The sequence below is a fragment of the Equus caballus genome, chromosome 17 (genome assembly GCF_041296265.1).
Source record: "Equus caballus isolate H_3958 breed thoroughbred chromosome 17, TB-T2T, whole genome shotgun sequence".
Classification (NCBI taxonomy): domain Eukaryota; kingdom Metazoa; phylum Chordata; class Mammalia; order Perissodactyla; family Equidae; genus Equus; species Equus caballus.
Window position 1 is genome coordinate 20683801 of NC_091700.1, and position 9628 is coordinate 20693428.

General features: G+C 40.2%; 1 long non-coding RNA gene across 1 annotated transcript; it reads left to right on the forward strand.

Annotated features, from left to right (window-relative positions):
- The first annotated feature begins 221 nt into the window (after window positions 1-221).
- Window positions 222-8299, forward strand: LOC106781857 (uncharacterized). Its single transcript, XR_001378623.3, has 3 exons — window positions 222-295; window positions 4635-4723; window positions 7742-8299. It is a non-coding gene; the product is annotated as an uncharacterized lncRNA (long non-coding RNA).
- The last annotated feature ends 1329 nt before the right edge of the window (window positions 8300-9628 follow it).

Below are 9628 nucleotides of genomic sequence, written 5' to 3' on the forward strand. Positions count from 1 at the left end.
ATTTAATCGGAGTAATCAGACAAGCCCTCACTCAGAAAGTCACATGTGAATCAAGAAGTGAAGAAAGAGCGTTTTAGACAGGGGAAAAAACAAATGTGGAAGCCTTGAGGTAGTTGCTTGTTTGATATGTTGGAGAAAGAGCAAAGGCCAGCCTGATTGAAACAAGCAAGCAAGGAAGAGAATAAGAGGAAGTGAGGTCACAGAGGGAAGAGCTGGGGGATGGGAGAGGAAGGAGTTCTCTGTGTGGTAAGAGAATGCAGCGGGGAAAGGAGAGGAAATAAATATAGAAAGTTGGGTAAGTAAGAGCCCTGTGAGATTGATAAGGATATCTTGAAAGTTTAGAGAATGAAGGGAAATAGATTTTGTTATTATGAGGGTGGTGGAGGTAGCAGGGTTATTACACAGTTAGGCCAGCGTTTTAGAAAGAAAGGCCAAACTTCCTTTTCAAGATTGTTGATTAGGCATGTGCTACAGCCTTCTTCTCTTGCTGCAGATCTCTAGAAAACACAGAAAATAATTTTAAAATTTGCAATCCTACTGTAACGCAAAAGGGAAACTAGAGGCTATGAGGAATCTCTGTATATCATAAAATAAATAGAATCAGTCTGAAAAATGAAATGACAGCTGAAACTGTGCATGAGACAGTTGCAGAAGAACCAAGTGTTGCAGCAAGAACAAGACTACTCCTCACTCAGAAGAGAGACATGCCAGAAGTAGAAGCGGATCCAGCAGCAATTTACAGAGGGCTTCCTAGAAGTACGGCATCACAAGTAGAGAGCTCACACTACACTGCATCCCGCCTCACAGCTTCCGCGAGGCTGCAGTGACAGAGGTCTGCCTTTACCTGGGATTCAGTGGGTCAGAAAGATACACGGCAGTGCCCCAGATGACTGATTACAGCTGGGAGGAGCTTGGAGGACACATACAGAAGACTAGCCAATGAAGTCCTTTGCTGAATGGCTCATCAAGAACTTCCACCTCTCTTCCGGAAAAAAAGGCTGAATATGAGCCACAGCACACACTCTGCCTTCCTCGCCAGCAGGCTGTGATAAACAGATACAGCAGGTAAATGAAACAGTGCATCTCAACTTCAAAACTCACCATGAAAATGAGACAATGATAACAAAATGAAGAACTTACACCCGAAGAAACAGAATTTACAGAGTAGTAAAATAGGGCTTTAAAATAATTTATTTCTAAAAGCCAGAGAATGATATCAGTAAAAATGTATCAAAGGAAAATGGACATTAAGGAAAAGAGATTTAGTAAACTAAAGAACTGAATGGGAGAATCTTTCTAATGTTTCAAAAATGGATAAAGAGAAATTATAAAAGAGAAATATAGAATAAACCCAGGCTTCCCAACATCTAATTAAAATCAGTGTCAGTAGGAGAGAATGCTAAGAATAAATATTTAAAGAAGCAATAGAATGTTTGTAATAAAGGAAGAGAATTTTCAAACTGAAAAGGCCAATTAAGTGCTGGGATGGATTTATAAAGCAAACAAACCAACCTTTCGCACAAACACAGGAAATCAGTGGTAAATGGAAGCTTTAAAATATCCTAGAGGGAAGGAATAGACTACTTATAAAGCAAGAAGAAACAGGTAGACATTAAACTTTTTGGCAACAGTAGGTACTAGAAGACAATGGGGTAATATCTCCACATTCTGAGGGAAAATAGCCTGAACATAGAATTTTAAACTATGACAGTCAGCCAAGCCCTACTTAAAGAGTGAGAGTAAAATGATAATTTTATACATGAATAGAACAAAAATTCGATCAACTATCGACCTTTTCTTAAGTATGTACTAGGGGATGTACTTCAAAAAGAAGAAAATAAGTCCTTGAGGAAGAGGCCTACAAAACATAGAGATGAGAAAATAAAGACTTATTATTAAGCCAAAATATATTAGAAATATATGTATCTGTCAGGATTTAAATCTGCAAATATTATAATATATACATTTTATATCCATATATTTAAACATATTTTTATTGGAATGAAACTGACAAGACATAAAATTAATCATTTTAATGTGAACAACTGAGTGGCATTTAGACTTCATCTCATAACTTTTGGTATGCTGTGTTTTCATTTTCATTTCTTCTAAGTATTTTCTAATTTCCCTTGTGATTCCTTTTTTAACCCATTGGTTGTTTAATACTATGTTGTTTAACATCCAAATATTTTTATATTTTGCCCAGGTTTGTTGAGAGTTGTTCAGTTAACCTTCCAACGTTTGTGAGGAACACCTGATGCTTTCCCACCCTGAGTGAGTTCTGGTAGCCCCCAGACAGGTTAGATAGATAAACACAATTACTTGTGAGTAAGATCTGCTGTGCTCCCTCAGGAGCCAGGTGTCAGGGTCCCACACGGGGAACAGGGCCTGCCATCCTCCAGACTGCTGGGAGCCAGGACGGAGTGGGATAAAGGCAACTGAAACATCAAAAATATTTCCTATTATTTTCTAGTTGCCTTTTCTTTGATTCAGGGTTAACCTGAGTGCTGTAAACCTTTGACTGTTTTCCAGAGTTCTGACAAAGTTGATTCTGTTTCTGAGTGACTTTTCAGTGTTTCTATGGAGGTACAGGCGCTTAGAGCTGCTTATTGGGCCATTTTCACTGCAGATGCTCTGCTACACCCAGATTGTTTTATGTTGTGGGGAAATGGTACATTTTACTGTGATAAGTTATCACAATTGGCTCAAGAAAATGTAGAAAACTGGAATGAAACAATAAACAAAGAAGAGATTGACATAGTCAAGATCTGACCGATGGAGAGGAACAAGGCTCTGAAGGTTTACAATAGATTTCTATGAAACTTCCAAGAAATGAATAATCCTGAACACAAAATAAATATTTAGTCCTTTCATGTGATTGCTGTTTGCTAAAGTCTTTAAAGAATTATAAAACGTGACCAAGAAAGTTTATCATGAATGTAAGGATGGCTCAATATTAGATATTCTATCAACGCTATTGTCTACATTGATAGAGCAAATGAAAAAAACTGAGTCATTCACATAGATGCCTAAAGGAAAGTTGATAAGATTCGAAACCCAATTTCTGTTTCAAAACTTAGCTAATTTTTATGTTTCATTCCAAAACAAACAGAAATTCTTGCTCAGTATATTACAAAAACATGAAAAAATACATATTTGACCTGGAAGAAATAAAGTATAACATCCGGATGCCAGAAATAAAGAAGAAACTGGTAGCCCAAGAACAAGCAAACAAACTAAAGATTCAGTGGTCCCAAAGAATGCTTTAAACCTGGATATAAACCCTGTATCTGTGCTGTATAATTGGAACTTTTTCTTGAGGAATTTCCAGTGTAAAGGAAAAGAAAGACATGCAACTATTAGTGATACAAGTCATTAGCCTATAAACTAGAGATAACTACATTTGCAAGCTGTAATGGTAAATTCCTGGCTCTCTGAGGGCAGGTGATGTACTTTGTAGTAGCTCAGTATAAAGCAATCAACGGGGAACAGGAGCAAGCTGAAGAGGGTGGCCCATATAAAATATTTAAAGTAAAAATTTAAAAAGTAAACACTGCTGGCAAAGCAAACAAAGAAACAAATCAGTGTGATCTGTGGTTGAATAAATCCCAGGCTGGCTTTGGCTTCTAAAGGGCCTATTTGCAATAGTATAGGGGAACTCCCGTCGTTTCTTGGTGATTTTTCACTGTCAGTTTTACCAAACATTTTTACCCACAGCCAGATGAGGACTCCTTCCACTCTGCTTCATGTCAGCAAGCTGCTCATGTCAATCATCTAGTTAAAATAAGTGTTCTCAGAGTTCCCTCACAAATATAGATTCCTAGGCAAGCCTTATTGCAACAGAATGTAAAGAATATCCATCTCGCCTGTTTGAAACATTGTTTGAACCCTTCAGTACACTTTTTAATATGTACCCTGATTTCCTGAACATCACAAGTGTGTTTTAAAAAATTAATATTTATTTAATACCTATGTATCCCCTGGTCTGTGCTAGAGGGGGGATAAAATGGCAAAAGGGAGCTGAGAAGACACTCATTGACCATTGTAATCAGAATTGACAGTAAGAATTATAAAGGCAAGTAGTAGAGTTCATTAAAACAGAATAAGAGCAAGAATGTGGGCCGTGAGTGTGCAGGAGGTCAGAGACTGCTTTAGATAAGCGTGGTCAGGAGAGGCCCTGTGGAGACAAAAAGCCCAAGAGCAAGACTGGTTTTGCTTGCTTTCACTTTCGGTCAATATGGCATTTTAGAGTTTAAATCCACTTGAATGAAAATGTAATGTTGTTATTAAATATCCCTAATTATAATTTGTAAACTAAATACAATTCCGCGTATAATTCTAATGATGCTTTTGAACAAGATTATTAAAAATAGACATTCTAGAATTGCTAATAATTTTCTCACAAAAGTCTACCAGAAGAAGCAGGCTCTACCCAACATTATAATGCATTATAAAACAACAGTATTAGAGCAGTGGGATATTGATAGAAATAAATCAATGGAGCAGTAATTCATAAAAGCTATCCAAATTGTTGGAAGGTTATGTAAATTTAAAAGCTGTAAATGATCATCTCTGTGTGCTGTAATCATAGTGGTTTCCCACCTTTTTCTCTTTTGCTGATTCGTAATTTATAGACGGATCAAGGGGCTTCCTTGAATATGGCTTTCAGTTGGGTTTGGCCGACGAGAAGCACCCCCAGGAGATCAACGGCAGGAGGAGCACAGTGAGTTTGGCTTATTTATACCCAACTTCCTTCCTGTCATGTTGCTGGGGCCTGATTACGTGCCTCTGCTGAAAGGTGCGGTCCTATCAGGTGGCACTCTTTCCAGCTACTCCTTGTCCTGCTGGTGTCACTCTCTTCCCCTCCTCTTCAGGTTCTGCTAAGGGATCTACTATTGCTAGTCTCGGGTCCTGCACTATTCTTTGTTTCCCTTTGACCTGCCCATGCCTTTGTAAATGGTGCCTTTATTAAACTTCCTTCAACTGTCTCATGTGGTTGTGCCATTTTTGTCTTATCAGGGTTCTAACTAAGACAGTAGTTTTTAGCAGATCGGGCCTCAAGAAAGGAACCTTCAAAATGGGATTCCGGGATTGAGTTTCTCACATGTTCGAGGAGCTCAGGAAAAACCCCAATCCTGGGCAGGTGGGGTAAGACCTTGCTAATTCATGGCACGTGTCGGCATTGATTATTCATGAGACACACTGCTGTGGAAAGAAGTGCTATTAGAAATCAAGACATTAGGAGCTGTGACAATGAGTTGTTCTGGCAATAATGGTAATTATGATAGCAGGGCGAAGGCCTGAGTCTATTGACTGTAGAGCTTGTACTGAGGGAAGAAGATACATTGAATATCTTACCTTACTAGCTTGATTCTCGGTGGGCTGGGTTGTAGGAGTAGGAACCAGGCTCTATGATACCTTTGAAGGACTCCCTCACGGTGGATTGCAGGACTGCAGAGCCGTGTTGCTCAGTCCCAGCAGGTTTCTTCTGTGAAGGTCTGGGACATGGTAGTGCAAGAGAGGCATCCTGAGATAGCGGAGGAAGAACTTTGGGCAGATACAAATAAGCTGAGAACGTTGAAACCACTGATCCTTGAAATCCCCTTGCTGGTTAAGGCAATCCCCCCACCTGATCTGAGGGAAGAAGGTTCTCCCAAACAGCCTTAAGTAACTGCTTCAGGGACAATTGCCTCACAAGGAATGCTGCTTGTCCTCAGGATTCGTTCCCACAATTCCTCTTTGACTGCAGTTTCATAAAGAGACACATTCCTGAAGAACCCAGGCCTAGCAGGTGTGAAGCCTGGTCTTGGGAATAACTGTAGGACTTTCCAAATTGTACCTGTGGGCATCTGAAGAGCAAATATGGGAATAGAATCCTAGGTGTTAGACCAAGGTAAGTTTTTATCTGGCTAAATTTATTGATGTAAATAGACTCACCTAGGATTTGAGATTTAATGTGTTGATTCAAGTGCTTAGGAGTGGCTGAGTTGGCTCATGGTTGCCTTGACTCAGTGGTGGCTTATGATCAATAAGGTGCAATGCCAGAACTTCCCTGGCATACTGTAGAGGAAGATGTCTGAAGACTCAGGAAGTGAAGAGTGTTGGATTGGATGAACTACATGCATACCTTTCAATTCCCCCTATCAGACAGTTTTAAAAGGCCTGGAGACCATTCCTTTCTCCTCATCACTAAGAAATGTATTAGGAAGAGGGGCATTGAGATCCTAGAAAAGCTCTGTGATGGCACCTCTCCAGGATGGAGATGATGGTGGAGGATGAAACCAGGCTCACATCTTGGGCTCTGTGGGAATAATGAATCCCGGAGTAGGAGAGCTCAGAGAGGAGGTGGTACAATTACCACAATTACCCACAAGGGCCAGGGGTGGAGTCATATCAGACATTTTGACATGCAGGGGTCTGTAGTGATAAAACAGATGGGCAATCTACCAAGTTGTTGCTTAATACATACATTTTTGAGATGTGATGGGCAGAATCATAACTTGCTGTGCTGTGGAAGACGTTCACATCATCCTACCCAGGCCCCAGGGAGCTCAGTTTAAACAGAGCACCTCAAATGAGTTGGAAGCCAAGCCCCTTAAAAGAAGGGCCCTCCGGCAGAGGCACAAGTATATACCCTGAATCCTCCTGGCCTTTTTCCTAGAGGGACCTGCAGTCATTTGCCAGAGGGCACTGGGGAAAGGAATACCTGGTCTTTCTGTGCATTATTAGAATGGAATTTAAAGGGACAAAAACTCCTGGAGACCCACAAAGCAACTGTGGCTCACCTGTCAGAGTGGCTGTGAGCCACAGCCTGACTCCACTTCTTGACATAAGATACTCTGAGAGGCCCTCGACTGCCTTGATGTTCCATTGAACATCACAGTGGCCATTTCCTTGGTGATATTACACTCACTGGACATAGGTGCAGAAATTTCCTCAAAGACGACTTGGGCCTTTGTGCAGACTGTTCTCTCCCCGATGCTCGTCTCTCAGATATCCCTGTGGCAAACTCCTCACCTCCATTAAGTCTTTCCCAAATGTTTCTTTTTCAAAGAGATCTCCCCTGATTGCCCTATTTAAAATCCTACTTAATGTTAGATATATTTCAAAAATTCATTTAGCGAGCATGCATTTAAGTAGGGGCTCTTGTGGGGGTGGGAGACAAAGAGAAATAACATTAAAATGAAAAAAAAGAGTGACTTTGTGTGGACTGATGAACACAGTACACTATAAATTGTGGAATATCGTTTATCTAATTCTTTGTATCTAAAATTCAAAAAAGAAAATATTTAAAGAGAACATCTTGCATTATGTTGTATGATTGTGTGTAGTCTATTTTCTTTATGGATACGTGTGTGTATAATAGAGGTATGAAAACGTGCCTGTGATCTTTAAGAATATCGATGTCTTTGGGAAAGATTAGAGCAGAAAGAAATGAGAGGTGGAGCTTTAGGCACATTTACCACAAACATAGGAAAAATCTTAGTATCTGTTCAGTCTTTATGGTGACTACATAGATGCCTCATATGGTTTTCTATGTCTAAGTTTCACTATCTAGTTTTTTTTTTTTTTTTTTAATGTGGCAGAGAGGAATGGTAGATGAGAAGGGAGAGATAAGCAAGGAGCAGCTCATGGATGGCTCTGCACTCCCTTCTAGAAGGTTTAGACTTTGTCCTATGGGAAAAGGCAACTGAAACGTTCTCAAAGCAAGTGAGCTGACAGTCAAATTTTCTTTTTATAGGAATCTCTCTAGCTATCATATAAAGGATACATTTTAAAAAGAAAAGAATGGAAGCCGGGGCCCAGTGCAAGGCAGCAAAGAAGAATGAGTGAAGGAGTGCCCGGAATGGACAGAAGTAGTAGGAATGGATAGAAAGAGTAAATCAAAATAAGGACTCTCACTTTTTGGTTGTGTGACTTACCGTGGCGTAACTCAGCATAGGAAATAGAATTGGAATGATGACATCCAATTCTGCATCCAGCCTAAATCCTTTGTCTAGCACAACATGGATTCATTTTGCTGAATGAGGTGCCAGTCATCACAGACCAACATGTGCTACAGTGTGATAGTGAGAGTCCAAGAAATACTGCTCTGCACTCTACCTGAGAGAGATACAGCACTCCTTATTTGCAAAGTCTGGAGGGAGAACTGCTTTCTGTGATTCATTTTAATTGCTACCTAAAGTCTATAAAATTTAATGGTTGCCATTTTTCCCTCAAAGTGGTGGTAACGAATGCATTACATGTTCTTAAGACTGTATAAATTGAACTTCTATAAAAACAAATCAATAATTACTTACACACGTTGCCTGTTTTTTAGATCAACCACCATCATTAATAGGGCTTTACTTATAAAATCTTATAAAGTATAGATTAAAAGTATAGCAAAAGTATAATCATTTAGAAATACAAAACAAGCATCCTAATGCATAAAGAAAAAATAAAATAAAAGTAGCATACTTGTAGTTTAAAAAAATAGTTTTGGTAAAATTAAGTAAATAACTGTCAAGGAAAATATCTGATCCTTACCATAACAATCAATCAAATGGAAGAGTCAGACAAATTTACCAAAGTGAGCCATGAAGCTACTGGTTTTCATAATACATTAAAAATTTTAATTTCATCTTTCTCAGTTTTTACCCATATAGTTCACAAAAATAGAAAATTTAATACATAAAAAGTATGTATGCAAGTGTTTGGTTTACAATCCATGCATCTATAAGGCCAAAGATGTCAGTACAGTTAAATTAACCCATGGGGCGCAGAGGTTAAACACAAGCCCGGGGAAGCGACAGAGACCAATCGAACCCCTTGCAGCTGATTTTATTCTGCTAGTGAAAATCCAATGCTCGCGGCTAACAAGCTCTCGGGGAACCTGTTTCTGTACTTTCTCTAGTTGCACTGAGAATCAGTATTTCATCATGCTTTGAAAAACATGTATGCACATCTTTGAAATACTAATTCCTATGATTCATAATGACCTTGAGTAGAAGGAAAGGGAAAAATCGCATTTTTTAAAATGGTCTTTTTTTTCTGAGGCTGTCGAGGCACGATTTGTATTTTCAGCATCTGGTAACAGATTAGAGACTCCCTGGATCTTAAGGAATTGACTAATCTTTACTTGTATTGAAGACTAAAGACAGATTGCAAATAATGGATATCCACAGGGTCCTCTGAGCATCTGCTACAGCGCGCCTCCCACGCGAGCCACTGCTCGGTAAGGACGTTATGGCCCTTCCGCAGTGTCAATGTGATTCTTGGAGATGGTTGCCTCTTCTCTGTGTTCACCTAACCGGCAGCATGTGGCTGGGATTTGAAGGCGCACAGCGGATTCCCTGAGCCTGCCGTTTCCTCCAGGGCCATCTCAGGGCCACCAGCCCAGGAAGAGATGGCATAGAAGCCGGAGTGTAGGAGGAGCGGCCAAGTGGGCAAAACGAGCGCAGCACAGCCTGAGACAAGGCCGTCGCCATGCCGGGGCAGAGCCCGGGACCTGGCACCAGTCCTCGGGGCCTATGCTTACCCTTCTCCCATCTGGGCTAGCAAAGGAACACCCGGGCGCTCTTCTTTTCCTGTTGAGCTGTGTGCTCTAAAATCTGCTCTCCTCCCAGGCTGTGCCGCACGGACTAGC